General features: G+C 38.1%; 1 protein-coding gene across 1 annotated transcript in view; it reads right to left on the bottom strand.

The window, feature by feature from the left end:
* Positions 1-18,050, bottom strand: part of LOC134621242 (inactive N-acetylated-alpha-linked acidic dipeptidase-like protein 2) — a 272,732-nt gene that overhangs the window by 181,962 nt on the left and 72,720 nt on the right. The window lies entirely within an intron of this gene.

Here is an 18,050-nt window from a genome sequence, read left to right as displayed (position 1 = left end):
TTCTCCCCACTGCAGGGAAAAGGGTAACACCACCTGGGTCTGGGTGCAGTTTCCCCCTCCAGGGGCAAGGGTACCTAGACCCGGTTCTTAGAGTACGCTTGGGGAGTGTGATTGTGTGTACAGCGTCTCTTTATGTCTGTCTCCACGTTGGTTGAGTGTGGAGTAATTGCCTATGAGAGCATGAGGGTGGGAATGGATGTTTGTATTTGAGTGTGCCTGTATGTCTGTGTCTATATGTCAGGTTGGGTATCAGACGCCACCTCTCTGGGGACATCTCAGGCCCTCCAAGGTTTGGAGGCCTATCTCCCCCCACCACTTCCCCTGCCGGTGGCAGACGCCCTCAGACATTGATGCGTTGGTGGTTCTTTGTGTCCGGGGGTGGGCGTCCGGGTACACACCGGCTCACTCCTTGGTGGCTGCTTATCGGGGCCTGGAACCTGGGGCTCGCTCGGGCCACTTCGGGGGTGGGGTGTCCTCGGCCTCTCGGCCTGGGGCTCGGTCACTCAGGCACAGCTGGCTGCCGGCAGAGCTCACGGGCACGTCACTGCAACCCCCCCTGGCTTCTGCTCCGCGGCTGCTGAGTGATCCCTCATCTGGGACTCTCCTCAGCTCTTTCTGGGACAGTGGCGCGGCTGCCCCTCTGTTGGTCTTCCTTGGTCTCTTGTGTTCTGGGGGCCTCTGGATGTCTGGAGTTTTGATCTCCTCCATACCTGCTTCATGCCCTGGAGGATGGGACTGTGGCCCCCCACACCCTCTAGCAGATCATTACATTAAGGAACCTTTTAAATACAAGCGCGCTCATGCTCACAGGTGTACACACAGGTGATCACACAGACAAACTACACCCTTTTTGGCTCCTACCTCAAAGCACACTGTGCGCTGTCGATCTTACGTGCTGCACAATAATGTTTAATATTAAGTATGTAGTGTTATATTCCCATATATCATTGTGATGTTGTTTATTCTATTACTCTCGTTTTCTTCTGCTTGTTTTCTTTTTTCTTTCTCAACAGGTGATCCAGGTGATCGATATATGTATTTTTTGTCTGCTTATTTTGTTGGTTTTTGTTTTTTGCCCTTTATCCCCGTCCCTCTTCTCCGCTGTTTTTTTTTTTGTTTGTTTTGTTTTTTCCCCCCTCTTTCTTTCTCCCTTTTCTTTTCCCCTGTCCCGTATCTAGCAAGTAAAAAAAATAAAATAAATAAAATAAACAATAAAAGGTAAATCAAATGGACCATTACGGCAAGGCTGGGATGGTCCATTTGGTAAAGTAAATCCGTTGGGCATCTTTCTTCGCCTTTAGACAATAATTCTGATGGCAAAAGAACCAAACGGGACAGGTTTATAAAAAAAAAAAAAAAAAAAAAAAAAAAAAAAAAAAAGGAATAGACGGCTGGAGCCTCTGCTCTAAGTGTCTCTTACCGCCGCAAGCGGGTTTATATTGGAGTCAATGGAGAACCCAGAGCGTTTAATAAGGATGTGGAAGGGTACCTTTTGCTTAACTATGAGATGCCTAGGGGCGTGACAAATCGTTGGTATGTTACTCGTTGGGAATGATAATGCTCTCGACTATCACTTACCTTCTTGATTTCTATGGAAGCAGTAAGGGTGTATTACACAAGACTGCATAATCTACTGAAAACCTTGTTTTCAACATAACTGTAAATCTCTTGTTCCAGTGTGAGCAAGAAACAAACTTAAATACGTCCTTCAAATTCTACAGCCATTTTTATACAATCAAAAGATGTCTCTTTAATGTAATTTCATTGCTCAGCAAAAAAAAAAACTGAATTCCAAAATAAAATATGTATTTTTTAATCTCTTTGCCGTAGTTGAACTATAATATGTTCACAAATAAATAGAATTTCCGATCACCCATAGCCAGCAGTCATAACTCATTACAAAGGCATGCTCTTTGGTCCCTAATATCTAATTTCCTCAGCCAGTTGCTTTTTGCATACCCCATTAACTTAAGCATATTGTCACTTCTCTGCTTCTCTTGCAACTGATCTATCCATACTAAGTTTGTGAATTTACACTAACACTAACACTAACCTCAACAGAGAGGACAAGTTCAACAGCCACTGAAAAATCCCTTGTGGTATCTTGAACCAAAATTAAAGTCAATAGCTTTCTGCCGCTGTTCTTGAGAGTGTCGCAGCAGCATTCCAGCTCAGGAGGATGATTAATAATCCATGAACGACATGGAAGACAAGGACGGGGACGGGGATGGCTAGGGGTTATCAGGAGGAGGCAAGGGTTGAAAAACTGAGCATGGGGAATAAGGCAAAAAGTACAGACAAAAGGGGAGGTCAGAAGATGGATGAAAAGATGGGGGAAAATGGTCTGAAAGGAAGAAAGATGAGAGGTTAGAGAACAGAATAGGGGATAAGACAAGTGAATAGCAGATGAAGTGACAATATAGGCGAAGGTTGACAGAAGATGAACACAGGGGAAGAAGAGGAAAGATGACATGAGGATGGAGGAACAGAAAGATACTGCAGCTAGGGTAAGAAAAAGGGCAGTGAAAGTGTAAAAAAGACAAGAGAGTTCAGATGGAAAACGATGTGGGAGAAATATGAAAACAAGAACACAAATGCACATCGGGAAAAGCACAAAGTGTTATGGATTCAGCAAGAAAGACGCTCAGAAATAAGTAAAATTGAATTTATTAAGGATTTTCTAATTACGTTTTTAAAGCAGATAACCATACAGTAATATAATTATTGGCTATTATTTTTGTTAACTTATTAGGATACTAGCAAGTTCCATTACAGCACAATCACCTGATATTTATTCTCTTGTTTATGTAAGTGACTGATGCTTCAATTACACTTGCATATTCTTGGCATCTTGCTGTTAGTTTTCTCAACAGTAAACCATAGCCACAGCTTACCGTAGATTCTCTGTGGTATGAACTGTACTTGTAGTCAACTACTTGTCAAGAACATGGTGAATAAAGATGACTCATTTGACCTTTCTCTCCACGTACCATGTGGAAAAATGTGTGCATATAGTTTTAGCACTTCAACTCTATTATAACATCCTCTGCAGCTTTAATGTGTTGTTATTGGTGACACTAATCCGACTGTCAGCGCATTTGGATCTGCACTCAAGGAAAGGTTGCTGTTTCTATACAGCACATATGTGTTAATCACAATCATAATTTTGACCACAGTTTTTGGCTGTATTTACTGAAATATTTTCTATAGATCTAAATGTAGTGTAGACGTTTTAAAAGTCATGGCTTTTCTAAAACAGCAGTTTTTATGTCTGACAGTCCTGCCATGCACATCCCCAAAACAAAGGATTGAAAGGATTTTTTTCCATTTCTTAAATCTCAGAATTATGTGGGCCATTTTAATGATTTTATACAAAACACAACATGTCTTTAGATCTGAATTGCTTAATTGTACCATATCAGGAGGAACTCTGAGTCTTGTCTGGGAGGAGCTATTAGGAGTAGGACTTATTCCCTAATACTGCTTATGTTTTTTCACCCCTAAGAGAAAACAAAAAAGTTTTGATTAGTGGCTCGGTCTGAAATTAGGTTGTATTTTGTATGTCACCGTGGTGGAAACTACACAGACTTTCACTTACACATTCTTTGCTTGCCTTCCTATCCTTCCAGCCAATGCAAAATCAGCACAATTTCGCTATGAATACCAACCTCAAGTCTGTTCATCAGTGAAACTTATCAAACTTATCGAATATCTTACTGTTTATTTTTTTTTAAATAATGATATTACGTGTAACACTTCTCAATTTTTCTTTCTCACATGGTAAATTCTCCTATTTTATCTGACATTTTTTGTCCCATGGACTTTAACTTCAACCTTTCTTCTCTTCGCTTTTCTCCATCGTCTGAATGTTCAGTAAAGCAAGAACTCCATAAATCAATACCTGGGCAGCTTCCACACTCTGTAAATCAGTCTTTCCATTACTGGACACTGATATTAACTGATACCTGGACTGACAGACTGGCTCTATAGGGCAATGATTCTTTGTGTGTGTTTCCTTACGTGTTTGTGTGTAACCAAGTGCAGGGATCTGACATCTTGACATATCACGGAGGCAGGACCAGCCTCCATGGTGTGCAGGCCAGGCAGAACTCATCAAATCATTTAGTTGAAAAACTGTCAAGAAGTAGATTCTTTACGAATTGAGAAAAGATTTAAGTTAATGAAATCTACATTTTTAATTTAAAAAAAATGCTTATTTTGTTTATTTGATGCCAGCACATGCACAGTTAGCTCAATTAACACAACAAATCTTTTTTTGCTTGTTTGTTTCATGTTAATGGTGATTGTGTCTGAAACAGCTGTTATGTCTAGATTTAGGAAGTGCAGAGTGGCAGGTTCAGAGAGGAACTGGTTTAAAGGTAGTAACTGATGCAACTTTTTAAAATTACATTGTGCATGTTCCAGGAAAGAAAAACTACTAAAAGAAGCAAAGCATAAAATTTTGATATTTATGATATATGTTCCGTTCATAAAAAGCTGAAACATATTAGCATTTTGGCACATGTTTGTACTTTCTTACTGTATGGTATTCTGTTAACTATTTGATTTCATATACAGCTGGAGAGCATCTGCACAGTAGCAAAAATTTCTGCACTATTTCCTAATAGCATTATACCAAAACTCTGAGTGATACCAGAAACTTGTGGAAATCAATAACTAAATTTTGTTTGTTTGTGAAAGAATTATAATTTATAAGAGCAAACTTGAATCTATCTGATACATTTCACTAAAAAACTGTAATAGTTTTCATTAAACCCAATGATATGTTCCAGTCTTTGTAAAAAATACAAAAATACAGATGTCTTGATCAATAGTGCCAAACACATCCCCGAGGTCTGGCAGTTAAATTAAAATGACAAATGCATTATCTGGGACAATGACATGATCACACATTGGTTGGGGACTATTTGCAGGTGCACTAGTGTGGAGGTTCCTCATGTACCACTAATGCATTAATGAATAAGGTAGCTAGGATAAGGGAACTGCTAAAAGTAGCAGTAGAGTGCCAGTGTAGTAGCAGAATCATAAGAAGGACAAAGAGGTATCAATTTTAGGTGAATGGCAAAGGAGGTAAAAAGCTTAAGCAAAGGTAAACTTATTTTAGGTGCATTCTTCATTGCTATAAGTCATTGGTGTCATACCAGTTACTGGTGTAGTGGTAAATACGACCTATGTTGAAACATATAGGGTCTATGTAAACCCAAATGAGGAAGCAATTACAAGGGTAGTTGATTTCAAGGCATTTGAAAGTGTCTGAACATTTACAAGTAACATTGTCATGACTTGTATTTCATATACAGTATATGCACAGGAATTATTTTAATGCATTCATTCATTTATTTCCCACCAGCACTCAAGTGTATCAGAGTTTGCCAGAAAATAGAATCCTTCTTCCCTGTTAATTAACACAGCTAAACTGCCAAATTATTAACTGCTTTTTTTTTTTTTTTTTTTTTAAGCTAAAGTTATTTAAGCTTTTTCCTCAGTTTCAGGAGCCCTTATGAATTATTATTCTATTCACAACATAAATAGACCGACATGGCCATAAAGCAAACATGCCCATTATCTGTAAGAAAATACTGGTCTGGCAATACCTCACATATCCATTTTGATCTTTCTGTTTCTTTGGGGGGGGGGTGGTTTGTTTGTTAACAAATCCCAGCAATAATTACAGTAAAACACACAAAAAACAACAACAACAAAAACAAAGCTCAACGACATACTGTGTTAAAATTAAAACAGATACATTTACTACACATGATAAGTGCTTTGTGCAATATAATAATCACCTAGAAACTTCAAAAAACATTTGAAGAAAATTACATTGTGTGAGCAAGACTTAAGCCATGATTCCTGTTCAATTATAATCTTATTTGCTCTACATACTTTACAAAAAACACCCTAACATGGACACTTGTGTTACAGTAATCAATCTGACTTCAGTTTATGTAGATGGAGTAGCAAAATAGTAAAATTTCTGACGAGAGGCGGTATGAAGATTACTTTCATTTTTATCACAGATTGCAATCTGTACCCAAGCCAGAACCCAGAATTATGTTTTCATTGTCTTGACCTTACAATATAAAGCAACTTGAGGCAACTGTTGTTGTGAATTGGTGCTGACTATTTTGTTACAATTTGACTACACCTCTTTTGTCCAAATGGCATTCCAGTGTTGTTGCTGTAGATCATAGTGGTGTGGATCAGTGAACTGATGTCTCGCTCACTTCTAGTACACAGCTTTATGTCATCCATGTAGGTGACTGTTTGCTCCATTCCATAGTCAGTATCCGTAGCCAGTCTTGTTAATGAGTTGCTGAGGAGGTTCAGGCCTATGCAGAACAACAGTGGGAACAGAGCAAATCTCACACTGGATGACGACTTGTGTAATTGGCTTGAGACTGGCCTCTAGTGTTGTTTTCTTGATTCCCACTAAATTCCTGATGAAGATTCTTACGGTCCTTGTACATTTGTAGGTATTCTAGTATCCATGTGTGAGGTATTGAGTTACAGCTTTCTTGTAGTCAATCCAGGTGGTGCACAGGTTGGTCAGTCTGGTCTTACAAGCTCAAGTGGTTGTGCTATCTACCAGTAGTTGGTGTTTTGAACCTCAGGTTTTTCTACCATTTCCTTTCTGCACCACATTCATGTATAGAACCATGTGCCTGTTCATCATAAATGGTAAATGGACTAATTCTTATATAGTGCTTTTCTACTCTTCCGGAGTACTCAAACATGCCACATTCACTCAATCACACAAGCACTTTCTTCTAAGCTTTTTAGCTTCCTAAGTAACATTCATACACATTCATACTCCGATGGATAGATCAGAGAGTAACTTGGCATGCAGACTGAAGGAGCCAGGGATCGAACTAATAACCTTCCGATCAGTAGATGACCTGCTCTACCTCCTAAACTACGGCAACCATGATGCCTGACATCTTGTGGTGAGGAAGTTTATTGGCTAGTAATTGGATGGGACCAATCCTTCCTGGCGATCCTTGCGGAATACGACTGTCCGGCCTTCAGTTAGCCATTCTGGGCACATCTCACCCATTAGCAGCTGCTTCGTTTGTGTTGCCAGATGCTCATGGAGTGCAGTTAGCTTCTTTTGCCAGCAGGTGTCAATCATGTCAGGGCCTGGTGTTGTCCCACTAGCCACTGAGCATTGTTGTTGCCTTCTTGCAAATGCTCTTCCAGTATTGCTCCATCTCCAGGCTTGGTGGAGTTGCTTTCATATTGCTGCCCTGCCACTCAGAGTATAATTTGGATGTTTCAGTGGTGAACATCTGGTTCAGTTTCCTGGCATCTATCTCTATGGTATACCAGAGAGAAACCATGAAACCATCAAATCATCTATCTTCTCAGTCCAAAATGTGAACACTGACATCTTTGAACCAGTGTCCTTGAAGGACAACAGATCTATTCCCAGGTGCCCCATGGGGGAACTCACACCTTGCATCAGGTGACCTCAATAGATCATATGATAGGGAGGGGCAAGGTCTCACAGTGATTTTATTTGAAACCTTTGACGTTAATGACCCGTGCCTTATTGCACACATTAGCTCACATGATAATACACATGATTGATAGTGGGTCAACAACCACCTACTAAGGGACAATCCCACTATGGCTTAAATTCCTGGGTTAGAGATGTTAATGTACTAACATGTAAAGAGAGTGTCTGGGGAAGATGGGAGGAGTATTTTGCAGTGCTAATGAATAAGGAAGAAAGGAAAGTTAGTGAATCAGGAAGTGCAGTGAATTAGTAAGAAAGAAGTGAAAGTTGCTATGAAAAAGAAAAGTTGTTAGTCCAAATAACATACTAGTACCTGTGGAGGTATGAAAAGAAGCAGTGTCCTGGTATCAGTTTTTAGGAACAAGGGTGATGTGGAGAGCTGTAGTAACTAGAGAGGGATAAAGTTGAGTCAAATAGCTCTGGGAAAGAAATTAAGCTAGTTTAAGAAGAGAGAATCTGAAGAATCACTGTTGCTGTGATGTAGACACCTGGTTGGTTTCAGTGCTCACTGTAGCAGCGCAAAGGCATACTAAGAAAGCGTTCTAGAGATGCAATGTTTGCTTTGTGAGTTTTGATGGAAAAGTATAGAGAAGGTCAGTAGAAGTTTGGACAATTGCACTGTGTCTTTATGGATCTAGAGAAAAACATATAATAGGGTGCCAAGAGAGGAACTACTGGATTGCAAGAGGGATTCAGGAATGGCAGATGAGTATGTGAACATGGTGCAAGACATGTATAAGGACAGCGAAACAGTAATGAGGTGAGCAGTAGGAGTGACAGATGGCTTCAAGTTGGAGTTACTTTAGGGATTAGCACTGAATACTTTCTTGTTTGCAATGGTGATGGACAGGTTGACAAATAAGAGCAGGTAGAAGTCTCCATAGACTATATTATTTGTAGATGATATTCTGATCTATAGCAAGAGGCGGAAGCCTACAGAGATTGAGGTCTGACGAGAATCAGAATGAAAGTTAGTTGAAGCAAGACATGTGTGAATGAGAGGGAGACAGGTGTAACACTGAAGATACAAAGAGGAGAGGTAGTGCATGTGGACAAGTTTAAATACCCGGACTTAATCATTGAAAACAGCACAAAGTCCACAAAAGAGGTGATGAAGTGAGTGCAGGCAGGGTGGAGTGAATGAACATGAGGGTCAGGGAGAATTTGTGACAGGATAGCAGCAAAAGTGAAAAGGAAAGTTTGCAACATAGTAGTAAGACTTATTATTTTTCACTGTTTGTTGTAAGGAAACAGCACACTGTTCTGTTTGCAAAAGTACAGATGTCAGACAAAGATTCTTCAAATCTTTTGTCAGTATCATCCAATCAGAAGAAATCTGACTTAAGTGGGAAGGGAGCTAAAGAAGCTTTTTCTTTAGAAAGAGGATGAATTGATGAGCTGCACCAAAGCCTGGCCTTAAGGTAAATGAAACAGGGTTTAGAGTAAAAACTAAGTAAATAAAATACTGTAAGTGCTAATTGTTGTAGATTGTTGTCCACAAGAACCATATCTATCAATAAATTTTAAAAGCAAGCAGCATCCTTCATGCAGCAACTTACCCATCTAGGTGTAAAGTTAGTGCTTTCCATTTGTGCCTGTATATTAGCACTATCTGTTTGATAGCATTTACACTGTTTTGAGAAACACAAATTACTCACAGTACATGTGTCAAAATAACGTGTGGTAACAGTTTTAACATTGTGGTTTTTTTTTTTCCATTCAGTTTCATTTTGAGTCTGAAAACCTAAAGTGTGCTGTAGCAGTGAAGCTTCTGAGATTGTGTCTATATGCAGATGACACTTATCTTTGTAGTCACACATAAAGACATTATATATATTTTGTGAATAATTTGAAAGACCCGGTTATTGGACTCCCACTGGACGCCATGAATAATTGGTTGCAGTACATAGTCAAATACATCACTAGATTTTGAGGGCCTAAATACTACACATGATATAAGACTCCACAAAGTATCTAACACTATCAGATCATCAGACATCAAACACCATATGGAGCTGAAACCTTTGGCATAGTCAGGCCTTGAAGCGACTTTATGAGAAGCAGAAAGTTTCAGACATAAAAAAATAGCATGACATTAATTTTTGGTACATCTAGTACCTTGACCAAGTCAGTACGAAACTACAGTTAGAAATGTCATTGTTTTTTTTTTTAAATTCCATTGAAACCTCTACTCTAGGTTCTTAGATGACAGTAATGGCTTCCATAGAACTCTAAATACCAAATGTTTCTGATGTTATTCAACAAATCAACAGCTAAGGAAAAGCAGCTCCAATGAGGTCCTAAATTCATCCTTCCTTTGTCTATCGAGCAAATATTATTATAAAGTTCTATTACTGTCATTAGCATCTTAGTCTTCTGCACTGTCCAGATGTGAAGTAGTGCTCCCAGTAGTGTTTGTTCAGCAGCTTTGCTTCAGGCTATTCTCAGAAATCAGCATGAAATCTAGCTCTTTGGCTACTATTAAATTGATTTATATTCTGGGGGAAAATGTTGATTTTTTTGCTGTCCTGTAGATGTGTTTGTGTCATTTTGAGCAGCATTAAAACACATTTGAACCTATAAGTTCAAATAACATATAAGCCACTTGTGCATTTCCAGTGACATGGTATTTTAGCAATGTTTTACTTCATGGTGAATTCCACCAATCATTCACACGTGTTTACAGATCTAATGTAACACATCACATGAGAATCTAGGTTAACCCTACTTCAAGAAGAGCTGAAAAAAACACAAGTTGAAATCTAACACTGTAATAGAATAGCAATAAGAGACTGATGAAGACATTTTTAAAAAAAGAAGAAAAATATAAGCTATCTTACTGGTAAATTGGTAAAAAATTCCTTGTATTGGTCAAGATTACCATTCACTTCTCTTGGCTTCTCATTTTCTTGAGAGTAAATGAGAAGCTGAATGTGTATGTGCTTCCACAATAGATTAGCTTTTTCAGAAATGTATTAATCAGAGTAACTATTTCCCTTTTCATTTCTTGTACTTGTAGCTGCTAGTAGTTCTCTACACTGAATTTCACCCATCTCATAAAGCTCTCTAAATTTCATTTATGTGTAAACCTTTTACTTGGGCCATGTTTAGGAGCTTTCCAATGCAACGTGCTTGCTTTCCAATGCAAAGAGTCTAAGAGTCTTTCCCTGAAATATACTAAATAGAATAAAGCATTCATCACTCTGAAAGCAGGCATTAGGAAAATAAGTAAAGATGTGACTTGAACAAGATTGGTAAAAGAGAACCACAATAGCGCTTTTTATTTCCTAGTAATTGTAGAGACAGGTGGTAAAAAAGAAAAATTATATTTTCAACATTATTTTTTAAGAAAAGAGAACTGAAGTAAAGTTGTAAGATAAAACTTAATGTCACTGTGAACTGCATATCTAATTTAAAGTTGTTGAGCCGAAATGAGTTTCACAGATTTTTAAATCTTCTATTCATAACATCAATTTTCTTACCTTCCAAAAACTGCTAAAATTGCATTTAATAATTGTTTGCAATGATCTTCAAACAGCTATATATTTTAAAGTTAAATAATAAAAAATACTCTATTTTATCAGATCTTTACTTAACTTGCTTTGCCTTGGTGGTAAATTTGATGGGAAAAAAACTATTTTCAGACATTTATATGAACCAGATTTAACAAAAGACAGCAAGACGTTTTTTGTTTGTTTGTTTTGGTTTTTTTTTGTTTTTTTAGAAACATTTGCTTTGTCCTTTTCAGAAACATGATAAATTTGGATGTTCCAGGCATAACTTGTATTGGTATAACATGTTCCCCATATCTTTATGCCGTATTTAGATTGCTTGCTTTGCATATACTATTTGAAAGGACAGCGTCCCCTAGACACTCATCCACTGTGACATTTGGACTTGGGAAATAGATGAGCGACTGGCACTCCACACACTCCAAACCTCTCTTATCACTACCAATTTGTCTTGTTGACGACGGTCTGGTCTTGTACTCAAAGCAAATCACCCACAAGAACATGTAAAATTTCTTGAGTGACACAATGGCCTGAAAAATTGTCTGACTAGAATCTACATTCCATAAACTGCTGGTAGATTCATTTCTCGATCAGTATACACCACTCAAAATCAAGACTTATGTATGCTTTGATGATTTTCTGGGTTACCTGCTTCCAGTTGTCTTTGTAAGTCTGTTTCCCCTCTAAGTTGGCCAGGTTTACCACTATGGTTTTGATGGACTCAGTTACGAACAGTTCAAAGCAGCATTTGATCTCATCAATCCAGGACATTTTGTCGGTCCTGTGGTCATCCTGATGACATTTTCAGCTGAAAGGCTAACTCGATTCTCAGGTGGGGAGAAGTTCCCATTCCTTGACTTGAATGTGATAGCAGCTTCAGCATGGTCATTGTCCTCATCACTGAATTCGTCCTCATCAGTCATTTCTAGGTCTGGATTATATTCCGTGCTGTTGTCAGCTTCCGATTCTTTCTTCTCTAAACAATCCTCACCATCAGTTTCCTGCTCACTCTACTCAACAGTGTTGTGATCAAATATGTAATCAAGAGCTTTACCTAGGGTATAGCGACCTGCCGTGGTCCTGCTACACAGTGACCTGTCAGCAAGGCCACAAAGAAGCATTATACACCAAAACTATGAGATAAGATAAGATAACTCTTTATTGTCATTGCACAGTCATACCTTGTACAATAGTACAACGAAACTGGAAACCATCCCATGTCCGCACTACGCACAACAAAACACAACAAAGCACAGCAAGTGCAAGAAAGGTATGAGCAAAAAAGGATTGACTTAATAAATGAGTAAAAGAATGAGTGAATGTTTATTGCACATTGTTATGGTAAATGGCCTGTATTTGTATAGCGTTTTATTTAGTCCCTATGGACCCCAAAGCGCTTTACACTACATTCAGTCATTCACACACTGGTGATGGCAAGCTACATTGTAGCCACAGCTGCCCTGGGGCGCACTGACAGAGGCGAGGCTGCCGGACACTGGCGCCACCGGGCCCTCTGACCACCACCAGTAGGCAATGGGTGAAGTGTCTTGCCCAAGGACACAACGACCGAGACTGTCCGAGCCGGGGCTCGAACTGGCAACCTTCCGATTACAAGACGAACTGCCAACTCTTGAGCCACGATCGCCCCACTATTAATATTATTATTGTTATTGCCCCCCAAAAAGTCCAGGGAGATAGCCAATCAGGTCAGCTAGCATTGATTTGGGCTATTGCCCTGTTGTAAAAGCTGTTCTTAAGTCTTCAATGTTATTGAAAAAATGTTGCATCTCTCTCCATCTCTTTAATACATAGTTTGCAACAATACTCATGGTCTTTGTGGGACCATGAGTATTGGTCCCCCCCCAAAAAAACAAACAAAAAAAACCAAACAAAAAAAACCATAAGGTAGTAAAGGCAACTGCTTCCAAGTGGGCTAGCACCACAGTTGTTTTAATAGACTTTGATTGTGTTTTGATATTCCTGAGCTGCTGAAGTGGTGGATCCAGGGAATAACTAATCCTTCTCTAATGATGATGGTGTTTTAATGAAAGCTTAATGACACTCTTAACACCCTGGTGTACTAACTGTCAGTGTCTGCCAAAAACAGAGAAAGATGAGGGTAGAACCAAGACAAGAAGCAGGGGGCAATAAAGAGGAGAGACACGACTATTATGTGTTGCATTAGAGAGCACTGAAGTTTCTACACATCCTTACTAAATCCAGCATACACCTCTATGTTACTTCCCATGAAGTCCAGCCATGCATTTTACAGAAACTTCAGAGTGTTCAGTACACTTGGGATTTGGATTACTACGTACCTCACAGCAGGTCAAATGGCCCTAAATGTTTAAATGGAAGTGTTTATAAGAACATAATGGTGACTATTATGGATTAGTGGAGTTTGACGATTTGCCAAAATGTGTGTGTCAAAGAATATCTAATGTTCAGTATTTCTGGCAAATGATTTCTTAACGGCTTGTTTCTCTATTGATCACTTTTATCCCAGACTATATTATGAAAGTACAGAGCTTTTAGAGCAATGTAAAAATAAATACAAGATTTATACAAGAGACAGATTCACGTTTATCAGTGATGTTCCTTTAAGACAAGCAAGGCAAGCATTGCTAATGTCCTTTCCGATAGTTTCAGCAGTTTCAGGACCATCTCTCCAGTCCTTATATGAATGTTATGATTATTATTTCGTATACTGAGATGATTATTGTGATAAATTTAAAAAAAAGAAGAAGTCAGAAATGCACAGGAGGAATCGATAGTTTGGAAAAGGCCAATTACAATCTTTCCTTGCTTTGTCAACCCGACATGTATTTCTGTGGAGGTGGATGTCAGATTTTACGTAGGTTGCATAGCACAGAGTTCAGGGCCGTTTGCTGATCCCACTACAGCAACTGTATCAAGGTGCTCTCTTTTATTTTATTTCATTTTCTATTCATTCATTTTTTTTCGTTGGTGGAGGATAATCCACCACCTTTCTGTAAAAGTGAATGGTTGGTGACTGTGTATGCAGTATTCCCTCGCCACATCTCGGTTTGCTTTTCCTGGAGTCACTACAACGCGGATTTACCTGTAAACCTATATCGTGGGAATTTCATTACATGTATACTATTGAGTAATCATTTCTTTTTTTTTTTCTTCTTTTTTCATTTCTTTACTTTTTTAAAAAAATAAACAGCATTTGGAAAACTATTCATATTAAATTTCAATTATATCTACTTTATGCTTAATTAATTATAGTAAACGTACATAATGGTTAATAATTTAAGGCCAAATATAGAATTCCTATCTTGTGTTTCGATCAAAGCTTTTAATGACCGTTTTGCTTTTACTGAATGTTCTGGGTAGGATTTGGTGAGGAAACCAAATATCCATCCTTATTCTTTGCTCATTTTAAGTTAGTTCTTGACATTTTATTAAGATGCCTTTAATACTTTGTACACCTGAAATCAAATTCTTCCTTTAATATATAAGTAACTGTACATACTTTAGTTGTTTAAATACATTTTTTGTTGTTTTCAAATATGCTTTGATGATGATGAACCAGCTAATGTATTTAATTTGGAAATGTGCAGTGATGTTTTCACAGCGATCTTGAGAAAAATCAGGATCGACTCTACAAGGAGTACTTTGTGGATCTATTAGAGTATTTATCAGAGATGTACAAAGTTTGGAAACTACTGAACCTCTCTTAAGTGGATGAAGTACACAACAAAGGGACACCTACTCATCCTCACAGTGTGCTGAGATTACTTCCACTTCAGCTACTGCTGTGTGCCTTCACTTGCTCCAGTGAGAGTGTTTTTTACTGGCATACAAACTCTCCTAGACTCAGAGACATTCAGTTCATCCTGCTAAAGGACATCCGAGCCCACCATTTTACATGTTCTTCAGTTCTGATGCGATGCAGAGCCAAAAGGCAGTTATGGCATTGTGCTTATCACTCACTGACATGTCGACAGTGAGAATGTTCCATTTTCTCAAAACACTGAGATGCCTGTGACAAACTAGAAGACATCAGGACTGTTCCTTGGTCTTACAATTGGTAAATGTTAATTGACTTAATTAATTAGAGGGAAAAATAAACAAAAACAACACAACTAGACTATCTAAATCCATTTAATTTGAAAAGTTAACCACCAATGACAAACCAGCATTTTTGTTATTTGTGTATACTATGATACCGCGATACTTTGATATGTACCACTCATCACATTCTTGCAGACCAAGCACACCTTCAGTGGAAACAACACTGTCTGATGTGAACTGAGACCGTCAACTTAGTCTCTAAATAATTGTGTAGGTGGTACAAAGGCAATTATCAGGCACTTTTAACATTGTAGCTGACTGGTATATTTGTATAATGCATACACAAAGGCTTAAATAGAATCAACATGACAGAGGTCTCCTTTCCATATACATGAGGAAAGATAACAAGATACGAAGCCAGTCAGAAGTCATCAGATGCCAACAGCGTATATTATTCCTTGTGCAGAGATGTTAATAAAGAGGTTATGTCCCGGAATTATATTTCTCAGCAGGAAATGAAGCAAAGTCACCACCATACTAGGGTTACGTGGAGCTGTATAGGCTTACAGTCCACATGCATTTATTGAATGCTAATGCTATTTTATCTGCATTCAATAAATCAGCTTGTTAGCTGTGATTACGGCACATTGACATTAGCATGTTATGTATCTTGCTAAATGCTTTATTTGCTAGAACTGAAAATAATTTAAGTTTGTTTATGCATGTTTATATTCTAGAACAGACTCTATTTATTTTATTTATTTTTATGTTCAAACTACAAATCCTTTCAAATGACGCAAGTAAACAAATACATGTCATGTTTCTGTTTCACAAGGTGGCATGAGTGGCACCTTCGTCCTTGCAATGGCTACTGTATGGACTACATTATACTGTGGTGAACTGTTAGTCTAACCCACAACCCACAGGAAAGCCATTCTCTGCCACTGGCTTCAGTGCACAGTGGAACTTCTAAAGCTGCTTATGGAGAGAAAGAAAATGTGAGAGATAAAAAAGACGTAATGACATTGACAGACAGGGGAAATGAGTGAGAAAGGAATGAACACAAACTGTCTTGAGTTGACAGACTTTGTTCAACTCCAATGGGGAGATCCTCTTTTCTCTCTTCGGTTGGGCTGTGAGGTTAAGTGTCCTACACAAGGATGCTTTCGCTCTTTCTCTCTCTCTCCTTGTGTGTTTCTGTATGTGTGTATTTCAGTTGTGTTTGTGTGACTGCAAAACATCAGCTCTGTACCCTGTAAATCCATAGTTAACTGGGCCTGGGTGCTGGACAATCCCGATGGGGTTAACAGAGTCGACAATCATCATATAATTTCGAAGTGCTATGAAAAGCTGCCTTAGCTTATAAACTAAACTACAATGGGTATATATATAACACATGATTCCTCAGGACTATTTATTAAATGTAATAATTTCAGGACTTTCAATCCATCAGTATTCTATTACTTTAACAACACAAATTTTAAAATAAACTACCAACTCTAGCAATTAATTGAACTGTTTATTAGTTCAAGCACATCTTTAGAGGAAGTAAACACTGAAAACAGGACAGAAAAAATGAGCTTGCGCCTTCAAGGTTGTCATCTTGTGTACTTCTCTGCATTGTTTTAGACCGGTGGTCCGATTCCACCTACTTATATTTGTGTATCCATGATATATACTGGATCTCCATTCTATGAAAATGTTAACCCTTTAACTTGAATTTTATTTTAGCAAGAAAAAGGCAACCAGATCTTGTCAGCAGAGCCAGTGGTATTCGGTAATTAGGTTGATGAGGCCAAAAATGTTCAGTTCATTGCTTGTTGGCACACGATAACAGACTCAGGAAATTGCAAGTCCATATTGACAGTTTGACCCCTGTCAAATTCACAGTGCACAGCCCCTTGAAGCATAAAAGCAGTAGTGCTGGAAACAGTCCAGAGGTGCAAAAGGAGACAAACTGTGAAGGAGAGAGCAGCCAAATTTATCGGAAAACACTTGTTACTTAATATTCCCTTAAGCATATTAACTCAGCCTAGTTTCACTTCCTTTTTCTTCACCTGCAGCATTTTGCACTGGCCTAACCTGATCTTACCCACATTTTTTCCTACATTTTTACTGCAAAATAACATTTTATCAGTTTTCTGCATACTGCGATTTCAGTTTTTACTGCATCTGAAAAATGACAAAATAGTAAGAATTGCTTTGCTGTTGTCAGAGAGAAACACAAGCGTAAAACGTGAGCTTAGACTGTATTATTTTGATTAGTAGGCCAGTGTCACTCTATCCTTCACATTCCTCATTGGGTCTACTTGTTTCTGAGCCACTAATGTGCACTGCTCTTGATAGAATGCTGGTTATTACTAAAGTGATTTTATATAAATCATAGCGCAGTTAGTAGATCACCCTATAATTGCAGGATTATAATAATTTATCACACTTGGTAAATTTGTCTCATTGCCTAAGAAAATTGTATATTACATATCTTATTTTTCAGTTTCGCCTGCTTGATAGTGATCCTGCAATTTGTATAATTTCTGTGATTCCTGTAAAATAAAATGATCTCCCTCTATCGCTCATCCCAGCTGACCCAAATTAAAAATTGATTTGTGATGAAGGCTAAAGGCAGTAATAATGCTGCTATACAACAATGGAAAGTGAATTAATCAAAACCTTGAAAGCACTTTGATCAATTAATATAGTTCATAATCCGGATTAAGAGAGCTTATATAAATCTGTGTTCATGAAAAGCAACAACTGGACAAGAAGCAGATTTTATTATAACAGTCTAATGTTCATAGTTAAAGTGCGCTTAACAAAATTAAAAACATTTTGGTTAAGTTATGGTATGACTTAAGCTTGGCTTAAATTTCCCAACGTATCCTATACTAAAGAAGATAATATAGCAGAAACTAATTAAGATAATAACAAAGGAAGCATAAAACTAACAGCAAGACACA

This window comes from Pelmatolapia mariae, linkage group LG23 (assembly GCF_036321145.2).
Source record: "Pelmatolapia mariae isolate MD_Pm_ZW linkage group LG23, Pm_UMD_F_2, whole genome shotgun sequence".
NCBI classification, from domain to species: domain Eukaryota; kingdom Metazoa; phylum Chordata; class Actinopteri; order Cichliformes; family Cichlidae; genus Pelmatolapia; species Pelmatolapia mariae.
The sequence above is the reverse complement of the archived record's forward strand: the minus strand, read 5'-3'. Positions and strand labels throughout refer to the sequence as shown.